Here is an 18,334-nt window from a genome sequence, read left to right as displayed (position 1 = left end):
TTGTGTGTTTGTATTCCTGATACATTGGCCATACTAAGCTTTTTGTAACAAAAGTAAAATAGGTTCAATGATAAGTTGTGGGGCAGTAATGAAGAGATACATTTGTTCCTTTGAAAAGAGCTGGAGTTTTTTGGAATATCCCTGGAAACTACATAAAGGAAGTGGACCAGCCTTATCTCCCAGAGCTGACACCGCCACAGAGCTGTAGATGGGGGGTGCTTTTTTAGCCACCCTGTGTTGCCTGTGTGGCAAGAACAAACAGAACTACAGTGGAGAATGCTAACAGCGGTGTAGCCTGTTTTTTTAGTCAAGAATGAGGTGCATTCTGCTTGCTGGAAACAGTCAAACCAGAGTCAAGGCTATGATTGGCCAGATTAGGCAGAGGCTGTGGTTGGCCAGGTTAGGCCAATGCTGTGATTGGCCAGGTCAAACCAAGGATATGATTGGCCAGGTCAGACCGATGATTGTGATCGGACATGTTAGGCCAAAGCTGTGATTGGCCGGGTCAAAACAAGGATATGATTGGCAGTTGAGGGCTCTGAGCGGCGGTAAAAGCGGAACCCGCCGCGACGGTCAGGGCCGGCCAGCGTCCATTTCTCCAGCTGTTCTGTTCGGGACGGGGAACGGGAAGGTCCCCATCCCTCCTTCAAACGGGGCCTCGATGGCGTTTTTCCGTCTTTGACAAACGAGGTCTGGTTTTTCACTCTGGGAGCCTGCGTGGAGCAGCGGGGCTCGATCCAGGAGCGGAGGATCTGAGAGCCGGGTGGGCTTGGTGTGGGACCGCAGGCGAACCTCCCAAACCCAGCCCCAGGAGGCCAGCGGGCAAAAGTTCACAGGGGCGCTTAAGAGCCCAAAACTGCTTCAGATAATTGAGTCGGGAGGGCTTTTAGGGTTTGAGATGATGTGGCCGACGGTGCACTCAGGGACAGCTATGCCCTCCAGTAACTTCAGCCCATTTTTCAACAATGCTCTCAATTACATAGCAGCCATTTTGATTTGAGTGGTCTTATCCCCGCTGTGGGGTGGAAAAAGGTGAAGCCAAGTTCGAATGACTTGGGCAGCCATTTTCCACCCGGTGGGGATAAGACCACTGAAATCAAAATGGCTGCCGAAGTCATTTGAACTTGGCTTCACCATTTTCTCCACAGTTGGGGATAAGCCCACTCAAGTCAAAATGGCTGCCGAACTAGGCTTCACCTTTCAAGCGAGCACATGCTCCTACAACTGTGGGAATGTGGAGAACGATACATTTAATGTGCATCTCCTCTGCAATATATGTTCATTTGGCGGTAAACATATGTCAGTGTCAATCAGTCTGGTTTTTGTATTTTCAACAGGCATAGGAATCCTCGTCAAACTCGATTTTTTATGCTTTTGCGATAAGTTTCATTTTTTTTACGATTTAGCAAAACCTAGGAGCAAGAGGGATGGAAAAAATGTCTAAACAAGGGCTTGTAATGAGAATGTATTTCTTGTGAGTAGCAAATATTAGGTTGTTTTAACAAAATTAAACAACTAGAGTTGTTTAATGCTTAACTGCTTTTTGAAAAATATCAGAGAAATATGCTGCCTCGCCCACAGTGGTGATTGGTCACAGTGGTTCATTTTTAATTTGAACCGAGCCAATGTAGTTTTCTGGTAAGAGAAATGAGTCTGTGTATACATGTGTTGGTATTTGAATGGGGATTTCTTCCAAGCTGGCTGCATTTAGATTGGACACTGTGATTAACAAACTGTTACAAATTGTATTGTGCTCCCCAATCGGTTGAATTAGCATGGTGCCCCTCCTTGATTGGCTACATTTGCATGATGCTCCTCCTTGATTGGCTACAATTGCATGCTGCTGCTCCTTGATTGGTTCCATTTGCACGGTGCTCTTTAATTGTCCGCATTTGCTTTCTCTCCCTCTTCAATCGTTTACGCTGTGCTCCTCCTTGATCGGTTGCCCCTACGTCTCAATGTTTACCACTGCAGACTTGTGCCAGTGAAGATAAATAGAGGTTGTAAGCATTTTTTTCATGTAACTCGTGTTGGTAATTAGGTCAGAAAGGCGTACTTCTTCTGTACGAGCAGTTTGTGAGTGTAGCACTGGGGCGTTCTTACAGCGCAAATTACAAGCTGCATATTCTGAGCATGTCTGGAATGAGCTCCCCCCCCCCCCCCTGCTCCTCACTATTGACACTGCCTGAATCTGGGTCATAGAGTTTACAAACGTGTCCTGTGTCCCTGCGCTGAACACGCCTCGTCAACGCGTCAAACACGCAGTGACAGAACACGTGCGTGACACCGCTGAGATGAAAGGTGTTGAGCGAGGCAAACGTGTTCTGGTAACATGCTAACTGCTAACTGATGCTGGTAGTTAGCATGGGTAATTGGAATAGATGGGGGGGGGGGGGGACTAAAGATGATACAAACTCAGGGAGAGACAAAACCAGAGCAGTCACACACTGCAGCTGTAATGTTAGACAGCTGCAGTCCATTCAATAATCTATAAAAAAAAAGCAAAGAAAAAAGAGAACATAAAATACTTTAATGGTTTGGCAGAGATGCTTCGAACAAAAACCTTCAGCTCCTAATAAGCCTTTTTTTTTCAGGCGATTGTTTTGTAAAACCTATAATGGGTACCATCTTGTGCTAATAACTAAGATTTCGGCGTGACCTGATTTAGCCGAAAGCCAAAACATCGTCTGCCTCAAACCTTTCTCTCTCTCTTTCTTTCTCTCTCCCTCCCTCCATCTCTCTGTCTGCTCGATCGTAGTTCCTCAGGCCGTACCCTGTGCCGGCCGAATTTCCCGGAAACATCAAAGGGTCCGTCACGTTCTTCTCACAACCTGGCCTTTCCAGTAACACTTGGATAGTCATTGTTTGAAAGAACAATCATTTGTTATTTAGCTGATGCTTCCAGTTGAATAGACGAAGCAGGGGCCAATACCAAGCTCCCCTGGAGCAATGCAGGGTTAAGGGCCTCGCTCAAGGGCCCAACGGCTGCACTGCTCTTATTGTGGCTACTCCAGGGCTTGAACCACCAACCTTCCAGGTCCCAGTCAAGAACTTAGCCACTAGACAGTAGGCTACCGCTATTCAGATGGCAAAGTTTTTCATTGTATTTTAGCTTGGCAGCATTGTTATCCTGCCAACACTGAGTATCATCTGTTACTGATTAAGGACACTTTACTCAGTAATGCAAAACGGATACCACAGGGCAGCCTTGGGCCTGGGACATAATCCTTACTGAAGCCTCGAAATCCAGAGTTCGGTCTGGGGAAGGGATCCCTCTCCGGTTCACGCAAAAAACTTTGCGGCAGTGGTCCTCGGTCCTGGTCCTGCAGAGCCAGAGAGTCGGCCAGCCTCTGCTTTCGCCTCTAAGATCAGCAACTCATTCAGACCGGCCTGTAGCGTAGTGGTTAAGGTGAATGACTGGGACACACAAGGTCAGTGGTTCTAATCCCGGTGTAGCCACAATAAGATCCGCACAGCCGTTGGGCCCTTGAGCAAAGGCCCTTAACCCTGCATTGCTCCAGGGGAGGATTGTCTCCTGCTTAGTCTAATCAACTGCACGTCGCTCTGGATAAGAGCGTCTGCCAAATGCCATTAATGTAATTAATGTAATGTAGTGTAAAGACCCTTGAAACCAGGTGTCCTGAGTTTGAGGTGTAGCCTCGTACTCCGCTAACTCACTTTACTTGATCAAGAGCTGAGCAACAAAATAATTCAACAGACCCTGTGGCTCTCCTGAACCTACGATGAAAGATATTTCTTCTTTTACGCTGCACCTTTGACCCTTGTCAAAGACAATGTTGAGACAATGTCCTGCATTTCGATGTAAAATAACAAAAGTATGCGTTTCTCCACATAAACACGAAACAATAGCTTTTGATTGTTGTCCAATAATAGTCTCTGGCATTCTCTGCTGCTTAGACGTCTCCTCCTCCTCCTCTTGTCCAACCTCATATCGCCGTGTTAGTGGTTGTAAATGCGCACTTCTTCGGTCAAAAGAGACCAGTCCCGGGCCAAACAAGGCCAGTCCCGGGCCAAACACAGAGAGCTTTTTGCATCTTTAGCCCCGGGTGGAGAATAGGACCTGAAGCATGCAGTAGGCTACATGCGAGTCTCACCTCAAATTTGCTTTGGAAAAAACGAACGTCCAGGGGGCCCCTATCACGAAGAAGGATTGCCGAGCTAGATAAATAACTGCACTGAGTAGGCTAAACCCCAGAGCGGCTTAATTTATTTCATTATAACATCAGTCCCTGTTCCTGATTTAGGAGGGTTCAGTGTGTCCCACTATAGTAGAAATGGGCCAGGGTCCAAGCTGAACGAAGGGCGTCGAACTCCATTCCAGCACCCAGTCTGACTGCTGGGCTCTTAGCCTCCTCCAGCAGAATATAGCAATATATATGATATATATATAATATGTTTAATAATCTAATATAATAATAGTGAATGGTAAATGGCAGGCATTTATATAGCGCCTTTATCCTAAGTGCTGTACAATCGATGCTTCTCCATTCACCCATTCATACACACACTCACACACCGACAGCGATTGGCTGCCATGCAAGGTACCAATCAGCTCGTCAGGAGCATTTGGGGGTTAGGTGTCTTGCTCAGGGACACTTCGACACAGCCCGGGCGGGGGATCGAACCGGCAACCCTCCGACTACCAGACGACTGCTCTTACTGCCTGAGCCATGTCGCCCCCGTATAATCATATAATATATGAGAATATATTAAATATGTATATATAAGAATATATCACATAGATGATATTGTCCAGGATGGAGCCTCCTTCTTATAGGAAGTAGTGAATGGAACCTTTGACCTCTTTTTTGATTGGCTATGAGTTGTGGCCCTGTGCCTGGGGGGTGGGGCCTCATCTTCTTTGTACTCCCATCAGTCATCACACGAGCCCAGAAAACGTCCTTCGCCGGCCAGACGTTAGCATCGTTTAGCAGACGCTCGGATCCGGAGAGACTTACAGGAGAGCAGGAAAGAGTCCTCAGGGCCACTTCTCCACTTCTCCCTTTAAATCTCCTCTGAAAACCTTCTTTTTGTTTATTTAAACTCGCCTTGAACTTTAAATGCTTTACCTGCTTCGCTGTTATTTGAAATTCATGCTGTCTTTTACTGTTTAAAGCACCGCGTGCACTATATACCCTGTGATCACTTTATTAGGTGGACCTGTACTCCAGATTGGTTATGCTAATATTTCATCAGCCAATCACTCGGGAATCGCTGCTTTTAACCGCACTGTCATTGTATTTTAGCTTGGTCCCTTGGTCCCTGCTATCCCTGGTTATGGGTTTGCACTTTACACTTTGTTGTACGTCTGCCAAATGGCATTAATGTAATGTAATGTATAATGTGCACATTCTTCTCTGAGCCGCCACCCTCAGTCGAAATTATTCGCACCCCCCCTCCTCCCTGTCAGCATCGGTGCCTGCGGAGTTCGCGCTTCACAAAATGGCCGCCGCGACTGGCACCGACCTTCCTCCCGAATCTCGGGGGAGTTCCTCGGTCACCACGTCAGACCACCACAGGCAGACGCTGTCTTCAGTTCTGTCTTGTCCGAACAGCTCCGCCAACGTTGTCCGACTCTGACCCGCGTTCGTCCGACGCACACTCGGTATTTCCCAAAAGGCTACGGCGTGGGTCAAGGCCTCGCGTTGAACCCAACGTCTGCCGGCTCACATGGACACGGCCACTGTCTCTACGAGCTAACGTCAACGCTCCACTGGAGTCAACTCAACCCGAATGCTTTGAGTGTGGTTTCTAAAGCACTAATACGGTCCATTAACCGTCTCAGTTACAGTGTTATAACTCTACTGTGACCCTTGTCAGGGCTTTTAAGATTAGCCCTGAAAGGCCTTAAGTGGAATTATCCTTTATAATTCCCCAAGAAACACTACATAGCCAGATATTGGATTTACATTCTTTTTTTAAAATTATTTATATTGTTGAGTATTTATTTAGAGGTTTTTTGGCAGCCAGAGTGCACCTCAAGAAAAACGGTTGAAAGTGTTTGAGTCTTAAAAAAACCCATTTTGCCCACTTTTACGTCATGCTAATTTACGCGCGCAGAGAGTCGGAGAGCAGTGATGCATGCAGAAGGGTTGTGCGGGGAGCTTATGTACACAGTGTCCTGTGCGCTAGGGAGCGTTTGGCCTTCATGCTACACTGCTAGAGCCGTAAGAAACACAGTCAGAGTTTATACAGAGCAACCGCCGCTGTCTCCAAAGCAAAGTGGAGGGTTGATGTACGTTGGAAAGCTCACTTCTGTGGGTAGTATACGGCCTGTCTGGGGCACTGAGGTACTGGCTGTGATGTGGATACATACAGAGTAAAGGCCAGTTTATAGTCCAGCGACGTCTAATGCATGTCGCTGGTCGTAGCGACCTTTCGTTTATACTCTGGCCGACTGGAGTGCGTTTATATATTGTGTTCATCTATTTTTGCGAAAGTTAACAACCAACGGTCAATAATATGACCTTCGACCTTCTCTGAACAAAGTGGTCCGAGTCAGTCGTGGGTGAAGCATGTAATTGTTTTGGGTCCAAATACTTTTCTGTGCTCACTTGATCTTTCCTGGTGCGACTGAGCCAACCAAGACGACCAGAAGGCAGGGGTTTTCACTTCCAATACGCCAGTGAGGCGGAATCCAAAAGAATTACTGGTCTGGTGGGAGTAGATACTGCAGCTCACTGTTAGTGTTAAGTTTGGATTAGAAGACCATGAAAGCCACTTCCTTAGCCGTGCGTATGGGTTTCTGACAGCTGGTAAGCAGCCCTACTGATGTCTGTGTGAAATGAATGCACAGGCCAATGGTTGCAATGAAACATTGCAGGAGACGCGAGTGTCTGGATCTGATGCTCTTTCCTTTGATGGGCTGCTTCATACAGATCACTGTTGTGCATGAGTGGCACGGACTCGCTGCCCTTTAAGATGTCCACACGGCGCCATTCTGTTCTCTGAGCCTCACACACACACACTCCCACACATGCTCACATACACACACACACACATGCTCACACACACACACACACACATGCTCACACACACACACACACACATGCTCACACGCACACACACACACACACATGCTCTCTCACACACACACACGCTCGCTCACACACACACACACACTGACTCACACACACACACACACACAAATACTACACACACCCACTGACACACACGTGCACACACACACACACACACACCCACACACAGGCATTCTCTCCGATGGTAAGGTAAATTCCAAACGATAGAATCTTTACAGCTCTTTTAATGGTCTCTCGGTGCACCCAGCGGTCAGATTCCCCTGTTTAAAATAGCTAACATTCTACAGCGCTTTAGTCACCCATTAGGGCTCACGGAGCAGCACTCCAATAAGAGGACAAAACAGGAGCGAGCAGTTCCCCCAGGGTACCGACTCAGGTCCCAGAGGGCATCGAGGCTAATAGTGCAGGGTCACTCGACTGGGACATGCTATTAGCACATATTAGCACGATATTGCAACCACTCCCACGTCCACCGCTTTGCAGCTTTTGAGCTGGTGAAGAGAAGTCCCTCAAATATCCCTAAAGCAGAAAGAGCACTTTCTGGCTTGTTATGGGGTTGGAAATGGATCGGAAGCCGATGTTTTACACTCGTAAATTATGAAAAGGCCAGGTAGTTATACCCACTAACTGGTGTGGTAAAGGCAGTACCCTTGGCACTGGTATCTGAGTGCATGTCTGTACTGCTCTTCGGCTTGGGAGGCTGTTAGTTTGTGTTCTATGGAAGTCGGAGACCCAGGATGGAGAAATATGTAAAGTGAGTCAGCGAATGCACTTTTTGAGGAAATGCGTTGAATTCTCTAAAGACACGCTCTCCCGTGTGTAGGTTTTCCATATCCCTCCCTAACCACCGATAATTTTTGTGTGTCTTTCTGCACTCCTCGGCTGTGTTCAAAACCGCTTAATACTCGCACGACATTTCAACGGAAATCAACCTGAGACGCCGTGCGAGTCGTACGCCAGTTTGCGCTTTCGAACACAGCCTATGTCTTCATCCTGCCTCGGCCGGACGTTGATTGACAGGAGCAGCCGGCCAATCACTAATCAGTGGGGGCGGGGCCAGGTGGTTCCTCAGCTTGGCGAGGAAGGATCGGGGGTCGGAGGCGGAGCCTGCGGTATGTCAAGCTTGTACCCCAGGGCTGCACAGCCCCCCCCCCCCCGCCGCCACGCGCAGAATAAATACCGCTCAGTCCAACAGCTGCCGTTCCCTCCACCGGTGGCTCTTCCATTTACATTCTGTTCGCCCCCCTCTACAGACGTAGAGGGAGTCCCATCCCTCAGCTTCAGCCGGGCTGTAATGTCACCATTTGAATATCGGCAGGAGCAGTGAAGGCGAAGGCGTTACTATGGGGTGGCCTGTAGCGTAGTGGTTAAGGTAAAGGGGACTGGGACACGCAAGGTCGGTGGTTCTAATCCGGTCGGTGGTAGCCACAATAAGATCCGCCCAGCCGTTGGGCCCTTGAGCAAGGCTTAGTCTAATCAACTGACGCGCATCCTTTCATTGCCTCGGAGAATATTACCGAGCATCGACTGATGCGTCTGGGCGACGTTGACCTGGCCACGTCCCCCTGCGATGCTTTGTGCATTCGAGCGACGAGCAAACAAAGCCAGATTCAGGGCGCTTCAGAACGATCTGTAAGCGTGACCCCCTTCTCAAAAGCACAGCTCACAGTGACGAGTTTAGGTGTTGTGTAATTTACATGCATAATGGTGATGTCCTGCTGACATGTACAGTTGTTTACCCTTATGGTCCATAATGATATGGTCCATAATGGTACGGTCCATAATGGTACGGTCCATAATGGTACGGTCCATAATGATATGGTCCATAATGGTATGGTCCATAATGATATGGTCCATAATGGTACGGTCCATAATGGTATGGTCCATAATGATATGGTCCTCATAGTGGTACGGCCCATAATAATATGGACCATAATGGTACGGTCCATAATGGTACGATCCTCAATGATATGGTCCAAAATGGTACGGTCCATAATGTTATGGTCCTTAATGGTACGGTCCTCAATGGTACGGTCCATAATGTTATGGTCCATAATGGTATGGTCCATAATGGTACGGTCCTTAATGGTACGGCCCTCAATGGTATGGTCCATAATGGTATGGTCCATAGTGGTACGGTCCATAATGGTATGGTCCTTAATGGTACGGTCCATAATGGTACGGTCCATAATGGTATGGTCCATAATGGTACGGTCCATAATGATACGGTCCTTAATGGTACGGTCCATAATGATGGTATGGTCCTCAATGATATGGTCCATAATGGTACGGTCCATAATGGTACGGTCCTTAATGGTACGGCCCATAATGATATGGTCCATAATGGTACGGTCCATAATGATATGGTCCATAATGGTATGGTCCATAATGGTACGGTCCTTAATGGTACAGTCCTCAATGGTACGGTCCTTAATGGTACGATCCATAATGGTACGGTCCTTAATGGTACGGTCCATAATGGTTCGGTCAATAATGATATGGTCCTTCATGGTATGGTCCATAATGATATGGTCCTTAATGGTTTGGTCCATAATGGTACGGTTCTCAAAGGTACGGTCCTCAATGATATGGTCCATAATGATACGGTCCATAATGATATGGTCCATAATGGTTTGGTCCATAATGGTACGGTCCATAATGACACGGTCCTTAATGGTTTGGTCCATAATGGTACGGTCCGTAATGATATGGTCCTTAATGGTTTGGTCCATAATGGTACGGTCCATAATGATATGGTCCATAATGGTACGATTCTTAATGGTATGGTTCTCAATGATATGGTCCATAATGGTACCATAATGGTCCATAATGGTACGGTCCATAATGATATGGTCCTTAATGGTTTGGTCCATAATGGTACGGTCCATAATGATATGGTCCTTAATAGTACGGTCCATAATGATATGGTCCATAATGGTACGGTCCATAATGATATGGTCCTTAATGGTACGGTCCATAATGGTACGGTTCTCAATGGTACGGTCCTCAATGATATGGTCCATAATGGTACCATAATGGTCCATAATGGTACGGTCCATAATGATATGGTCCATAATGGTACGGTCCATAATGATATGGTCCTTAAAGGTTTGGTCCATAATGGTACGGTCCATAATGGTTTGGTCCATAATGGTACGGTCCATAATGATATGGTCCTTCATGGTTTGGTCCATAATGGTGTGGTCCATAATGGTACGGTCCGTAATGATATGGTCCATAATGTTACGGTCCATAATGATATGGTCCTTAAAGGTTTGGTCCATAATGGTACGGTCCATAATGGTTTGGTTCATAATGGTACGGTCCATAATGATATGGTCCTTCATGGTTTGGTCCATAATGGTGTGGTCCATAATGGTACGGTCCGTAATGATATGGTCCATAATGTTACGGTCCTTAATGGTACGGTCCGTAATGGTACGGTCCTCAATGGTACCATAATGGTCCATAATGGTACGGTCCGTAATGATATGGTCCTTAATGGTTTGGTCCATAATGGTACGATCCTTAATGGTACGGTTCTCAATGGTGCGGTACTCAATGATATGGTCCATAATGGTACGGTCCATACTGGTACGGTCCATAATGGTACGGTCCTTAATGGTACGGTCGTTAATGGTACCATAATGGTCCATAATGGTACGGTCCATAATGATATGGTCCTTAATGGTTTGCTCCATAATGATATGGTCCATAATGGTATGGTCCATAATGATATGGTCCATAATGGTACGGTCCATACTGGTACGGTCCATAATGGTACGGTCCTTAATGGTACCATAATGGTCCATAATGGTACGGTCCATAATGATATGGTCCTTAATGGTTTGCTCCATAATGATATGGTCCATAATGGTACGGTCTATAATGGTACGGTCCATAATGATATGGTCCTTCATGGTTTGGTCCAGAATGGTACGGTCCATAATGGTACGGTCCTTAATGGTTTGGTCCATAATGATATGGTCCATAATGGTACGGTCTATAATGGTACGGTCCTCATAATGGTATGGTTCTCAATGATATGGTCCTTAATGGTATGGTCCATAATGATATGGTCCTTAATGGTTTGGTCCATAATGGTATGGTCCATAATGATATGGTCCATAATGGTACGGTCCTTAATGGTTTGCTCCATAATGATATGGTCCATAATGATATGGTCTATAATGGTTCGGTCCTTAATGGTACGGTCCTTAATGGTACCATAATGGTCCATAATGGTACGGTCCATAATGATATGGTCCTTAATGGTTTGGTCCATAATGGTACGGTCCATAATTATATGGTCCATAATGGTACGGTCCTTAATTGTACCATAATGGTCCATAATGGTACGGTCCATAATGGTTTGGTCCATAATGGTACGGTCCATAATGATATGGTCCTTAATGGTATGGTCCATAATGGTACGGTCCATAATGGTACGGTCCTTAATGGTTTGGTCCATAATGGTACGGTCCATAATGATATGGTCCTTCATGGTTTGGTCCATAATGGTACGGTCCATAATGGTACGGTCAATAATTATATGGTCCATAATGGTTCGGTCCTTAATGGTACGGTCCTTAATGGTACCATAATGGTCCTTAATGGTAAGGTCCATAATGATATGGTCCTTAATGGTTTGGTCCATAATGGTACGGTCCTTAATGGTACGGTCCTTAATGGTACCATAATGGTCCATAATGGTACGGTCCATAATGATATGGTCCTTAATGGTTTGGTCCATAATGGTACGGTCCTTAATGGTACCATAATGGTCCATAATGGTACGGTCCATAATGATATGGTCCTTAATGTTTTGGTCCATAATGGTACGGTCCATAATTATATGGTCCATAATGGTACGGTCCTTAATTGTACCATAATAAAATATATAATAATAATATAGATAATAATATGCAGAAAAAATAAATAAATAGATAATAATATAAAAGTATTACGGGCAGTATATGAAAATGAAAAAGGGAAAGAAAACGGCGATTGAGATAATAGCGGGGGTGTATCTTAAATGTATACAGGAGATAGAAACTATCTCCGATAAGTGGAAACAAAAAAAGAACAAAGAAAATGCCGGCAAAATGGCCGTTTGATAAGAAAAATATGCGGAGGAGAAGGAGAGCGTAATGGCGGCTGGTAGAGAATGAAGCGAAGCGAAGCCATTATTAATTAGGGCTGCTGTACCTCGATACATTCCCTGGTCCACTCAGGACATGCAACATGGAATAACAAATCTCCCTGAGTTACAGAATGGAGTGAGCCATTGGTTCAAGGTGCTGGAGGAGGAGATGACAGGCCGAATCTTGGCTGTGTGGGGCCTGAAGGCTCTCCTGGGGAAGGTTGTGGGGATGGAAACAATGCTGGACATATTCGAGCAGGCTGGCTTTGTCAGAGCCCAGGTGCAACCTACAGCAGTGGACAGTGGGCCATTTGACAATGTACGTGCTGCGCAGGTGGAGGCTGATAACCGAAAGGGACACACAAAAAGATCCCATAAGGCTGTAAAGCCATACGGGAGGGGATGTCACCAGGAGTGGGGTGCCGCCTCGATGAGGTGGTGGGACTGAACACCATGACACACAGGGAGTTTGTGGATCATGTGGCGCACGCTGTAGAGAGACAGCGAGAAGAGGAAAAAAGCTGGAAGATCAAGCTAAAGACATTCAAAGAAAACTACTGTGCAGCTGAAGGAGCTGGAAGCCAAAGAACAAAAGCACCCCCCACACCTGAACCATGGAGCAGCCCGATGGCGCCCCAGCCAGCGGTGGTCTACAACTTCTCCGGCATCCCTCACCCAGTGGCCATGTAAGGTAATATACAAGGGGGGAACTACAAATGGGTGAGAACCAAATCAAGGGAGGGCCAGGGAATGGTGGGCAAACCAATCAGTGGAAAGGTAAGCAGAATCAGTGCAATTTTGATGATGCTGGTGTCGTGTCTAGGAAACGACAGAGTCCAAATCTTCGTGTCTAGGAAACGACAGAGTCCAAATCTTCAATTTGTCGACAAACATCTTCGCGAGGGAAAAGACGACACCACGGCAGCAAGATCTTCAGGAAAATCAGACTTTATTAGCAGCAGCAGATAATGCCGGAACAGTTCTTCAGAACTGAACCCCGACTGTCATTTGTACACCCATTTTATACACAGTTACAACTCCTCCTCAAACATCATTCTGGCAAATCACCCACACTGTTCTTATCGTAACTCCTCCCAACGCTCCTCCCACAATGTCATTGTGGCAAATTGCCAACAGTCCTTATGCTCTGCCAACTCTGTACAAAGTTCAGGGCGTTCTGCCAACTAGAACAAAGTTTGTGTCCTCACTTCACCCCGCACCTGCTCTTGGCAAACTACCAGACCTCATAAAGTTCTGGATGCCCTCCCTCTAACACGTCATCCATACACGTCACTCTGTATCTTTCGCTTTTATAAGACAAACTAAGCAGCAGTAATCATTGAAAATATACAGACAAACTAAACATTTCATTAATATTCACTTCTAATATACTCTTCTAATATACAGACATACTAAACATTTGATTAATTATTCTCTTCTAAGGGAGTAAATGTACGTAGCATTCTTTGCTCTCATTTCAACAGTTTTCACTGTGGTTTCTTGCGTTTTCATAAGCTCAGCTATAATTAATGTTCTAGGTCAAATAGATACACTCCTGGCATAAAACATCGAGAGTCCTGGAGAAATCAGCTGTACAGTCATATCTCGCTCTGCCCGTGTCCTTGACAGTTTGGTCTACACAGTTCAAGACGGCCCCCCCCCCCCCCCCCCCTGCCAGCTGGCTGGGCTCACTGTGTAATCCTAGCACAATTTAGCAGTTAATCAGTTTGAAACTATACAGGGTACATATCATACTTTAATACAGATATATTGATAAACTTTTAGCACACATCGTCGAGAGTTTTGGAGGAACCAGCCTGCTCACTAAGGTGGAGTCTGATTTTGACTTGTGATTGTTTATCATGCTTTTAGGAGGGAGATCTTTTGTTCTGTGAATTTTCCCCTACACTGGTAGTGGTAGTATTTATGATAGCTGGTATTTATCTGATTCTAATTGGAGTAGATAATCAAAGTAAAAATAAAAATAAACTTGGTGAACTTAGACAGAGTAGTAACACAGAGCCAGACGCCTTCCTAAAGGTTCTTTGTCTCATTTTATTTTCCTGCTCATGTGAGCTTTTGGGTGAGGGACATTGTCCCCGGTATTTGTATTTTGGTTTGTGTTTTTTCCTGAGCTGCGTCTCATGGTTCTTTATTTCCGTGCCTAGTGTTTTTCTGGGTTGTATGTTGTTATTTGGTTTTGGTTTTTTAGGGTCGCTTTATTCCAGCTTACAACTGGGAGTGCCAGCACCAACAGTGCCCCAGCGGACCCAGTACGAGAATTGCAAGCCGGCTCACCAGTGGAGGGACGTGCAGACCACATCCACTGGTTGGAAGATCAAGCCGGTTCACCAGTGGAGGGACGTGCAGACCACATCCACTGGTTGGATCCAGGAGCCCACCTGTTACATGGACTGCGGCGATTCCTCGTGCTATGAATCAACGTGTGAACAAAATTAAAAGAAGTGTGTGATAATTGTAATAGTTGGGTCACTTAGGATACGGCTATGGCCAGTCAAATTACGCAGGATGCACTTGTGCAGAGAGTGTTGGAGGAACCATGGAAACGCCGTTATATTGAGGAGTCTGAGGCAATTGGATGCTGCTATAGCAGCAGGGGATGTGCAGGAACCCAACTTAGTATGGTGCATTGGCCAAGGGAGATATTCGGGGCCATAGGTGTTTATTTTTACTTTGATTATCTACTCCAATTAGAATCAGATAAATACCAGCTATCATAAATACTACCACTACCAGTGTAGGGGAAAATTCACAGAACAAAAGATCTCCCTCCTAAAAGCATGATAAACAATCACAAGTCAAAATCAGACTCCACCTTAGTGAGCAGGCTGGTTCCTCCAAAACTCTCGACGATGTGTGCTAAAAGTTTATCAATATATCTGTATTAAAGTATGATATGTACCCTGTATAGTTTCAAACTGATTAACTGCTAAATTGTGCTAGGATTACACAGTGAGCCCAGCCAGCTGGCAGCGGGGGGGCCGTCTTGAACTGTATAGACCAAACTGTCAAGGACACGGGCAGAGCGAGATATGACTGTACAGCTGATTTCTCCAGGATTCTCAATGTTTTATGCCAGGAGTGTATCTATTTGACCTCGAACATTAATTATAGCTGAGCTTATGAAAACGCAAGAAACCACAGTGAAAACTGTTGAAATGAGAGCAAAGAATGCTACGTACATTTACTCCCTTAGAAGAGAATAATTAATCAAATGTTTAGTATGTCTGTATATTAGAAGAGTTTGTTAGAAGTGAATATTAATGAAATGCTTAGTTTGTCTGTATATTTTCAAAGATTACTGCTGCTTAGTTTGTCTTATAAAAGCGAAAGATGTAATCTTTCTGAAGAACTGTTCCGGCTTTATCTGCTGCTGCTAATAAAGTCTGATTTTCCTGAAGATCTTGCTGCCGTGGTGTCGTCTTTTCCCTCGCGAAGATGTTTGTCGACAAATTGAAGATTTGGACTCTGTCATTTCCTAGACACGAAGATTTGGACTCTGTCGTTTCCTAGACACGACAGTACCATAATGGTCCATAATGGTACGGTCCATAATGATATGGCCCTTAATGGTTTGGTCCATAATGGTACGGTCTATAATGATATGGTCCATAATGATATTGTCCATAATGGTACGATCCTTAATGGTTTGGTCCATAATGGTACGGTCCATAATGATATGGTCCATAATGGTACGGTTCTTAATGGTACCATAATGGTCCATAATGGTACGGTCCATAATGATATGGTCCTTCATGGTTTGGTCCATAATGGTACGGTCCATAATGGTACGGTCCATAATGGTACGGTCCATAATGGTATGGTCCTTAATGGTACGGTCCGTAATGGTACGGTCCTTAATGGTACCATAATGGTCCATAATGTTATGGTCCATAATGTTACGGTCCATAATGATATGGTCCTTAATGGTACGGTCAATAATGATATGGTCCATAATGGTACGGTCCATAATGGTACAATCCTTAATGATACGCCTCTCAGTGGTACGGTCCTCAATGATATGGTCCATAATGGTACGGTCCGTAATGGTACGGCCCTTAATGGTACGGTCCATAATGGTAAGGTCCATAATGGTCCGGTCCATAATGATATGGTCCTTAATGGTTTTGTCCATAATGGTACGGTTTATAATGATATGGTCCATAATGTTGCGGTCCATAATGGTACGGTCCATAATGATATGGTCCTTAATGGTACGGCCCATAATGGTACGGTCCATAATGATATGGTCCATAATGATATGGTCCTTCATGGTTTGGTCCATAATGATATGGTCCTTAATGGTTTAGTCCATAATGGTACGGTCCATAATGATATGGTCCATAATGGTACAGTCCATAATGATATGGTCCATAATGGTACGGTCCATAATGATATGGTCCTTCATGGTTTGGTCCATAATGGTACGGTCCATAATGATATGGTCCTTAATGGTTTGGTCCTTAATGGTACGGTCCATAATGGTACGGTCCTTAATGATACCATAATGGTCCATAATGGTACGGTCCATAATGATATGGTCCTTAATGGTACGGTCCATAATGGTACGGTCCATAATGATATGGTCCTTAATGGTTTGGTCCTTAATGGTACGTCCATAATGGGACAGTCCTTAATGGTACCATAATGGTCCATAATGGTACGGTCCATAATGATATGGTCCTTAATGGTACGGTCCATAATGATATGGTCCTTAATGGTACGGTCCATAATGGTACGGTCCATAATGATATGGTCCTTAATGGTTCGGTCCATAATGGAACGGTCCATAATGATATGGTCCATAATGGTACGGTCCATAATGGTACGATCCTTAATGGTACGGTTCTCAATGGTACGGTCCTCAATGATATGGTCCATAATTGTACGGTCCATAATGGTACGGTCCTTAATGGTACGGTCCATAATGGTACGGTTCTCAATGCTACGGTCCTCAATGATGTGGTCCATAATGGTATGGTCCATAATGGTACAGTCCTTAATGGTACGGTCCATAATGGTATGGTCCTTAACGGTACGGTCCATAATGGTACGGTCCTCATAATGGTACGGTCCATAATGATATGGTCCTCATAATGGTATGGTCCATAATGGTATGATCCATAATGGTACGGTCCTCATAATGGTGGTGCTGTGCAGGGCGTGTATGACCAGTGAGAAAGCTCTTGTTGCCGCAGGTGAACAATAAGCATAAAAATACCTGTCCCAGAACAGGTTTCAGCATCAAGAGTTCACAACTTTTATTGTAATAATGATTATCAGTTTGTATTCTGGCATACCTGTAATGGCTTCAAGTGTTTTTTGGGCAAAAGCATCCTACAAATTCAGAAACAAAAATGATTACAGATTCCAAAAATACACCAAAGAACAAGAACAAAGTTCCAGGTTATCTAACATAAGGGGCCCACATCTGGATATGTAACAGCTAATCGTGTTCAGAACTACATGTCCTTGCTGTGGGTTTGAATTAATTCAAAGTGGTCCTCTTTTAACAGTACTGCATCAGTCCTAAAAACTTACACCATTCAAACTGATCCCCTGCAGTGAAAATGCCTTGCTGCTCATTTAATCGCCTGGAGGTATTTTACCGTCACGAATCAGCTATAAACACGCTTTATAAAACATAACGCGGTTAAGGGCGTACTAACAACACGGCCAATCCGATGCAGGTCCTCAGAATGACATCAGACCCTGTTTTTTATGGCCGTCTTCATCCTTCAGGTACTCCCAGGCTTTCCTAGGAAATCAGTTAAGCATCTCCACCGTGTTTGTACTTAAATATCACCCCCCTCCCCCCGGGAGATTGCAGACTGATAGTCCAGGTCAGGTTGCAGGCAGGGAACTGGTAATACCCTGTCATTAGCCAATACTCAAACGAGACCTGGGTCAAATACGTAAGTGTTTTGGATTCAAATGCTTCTGGCCTCGATTGAGCTCGCCTGGTGCTATTGAGGCAACCTACAGGGCCGTCTCATCCAATCAGAATGCAGACCGCTGCTCAAGTGCATGTTTGGTTGCCGCCGGATACCAGGTCAAGTAAAGTGCCTCTGTAAGTGTCCAGCTGAGGTACAGGTCTTTGTTTGGCCCT

The sequence above is a fragment of the Conger conger genome, chromosome 19 (genome assembly GCF_963514075.1).
Source record: "Conger conger chromosome 19, fConCon1.1, whole genome shotgun sequence".
Taxonomy (NCBI): domain Eukaryota; kingdom Metazoa; phylum Chordata; class Actinopteri; order Anguilliformes; family Congridae; genus Conger; species Conger conger.
Note: the sequence above shows the minus strand (reverse complement) of the source record.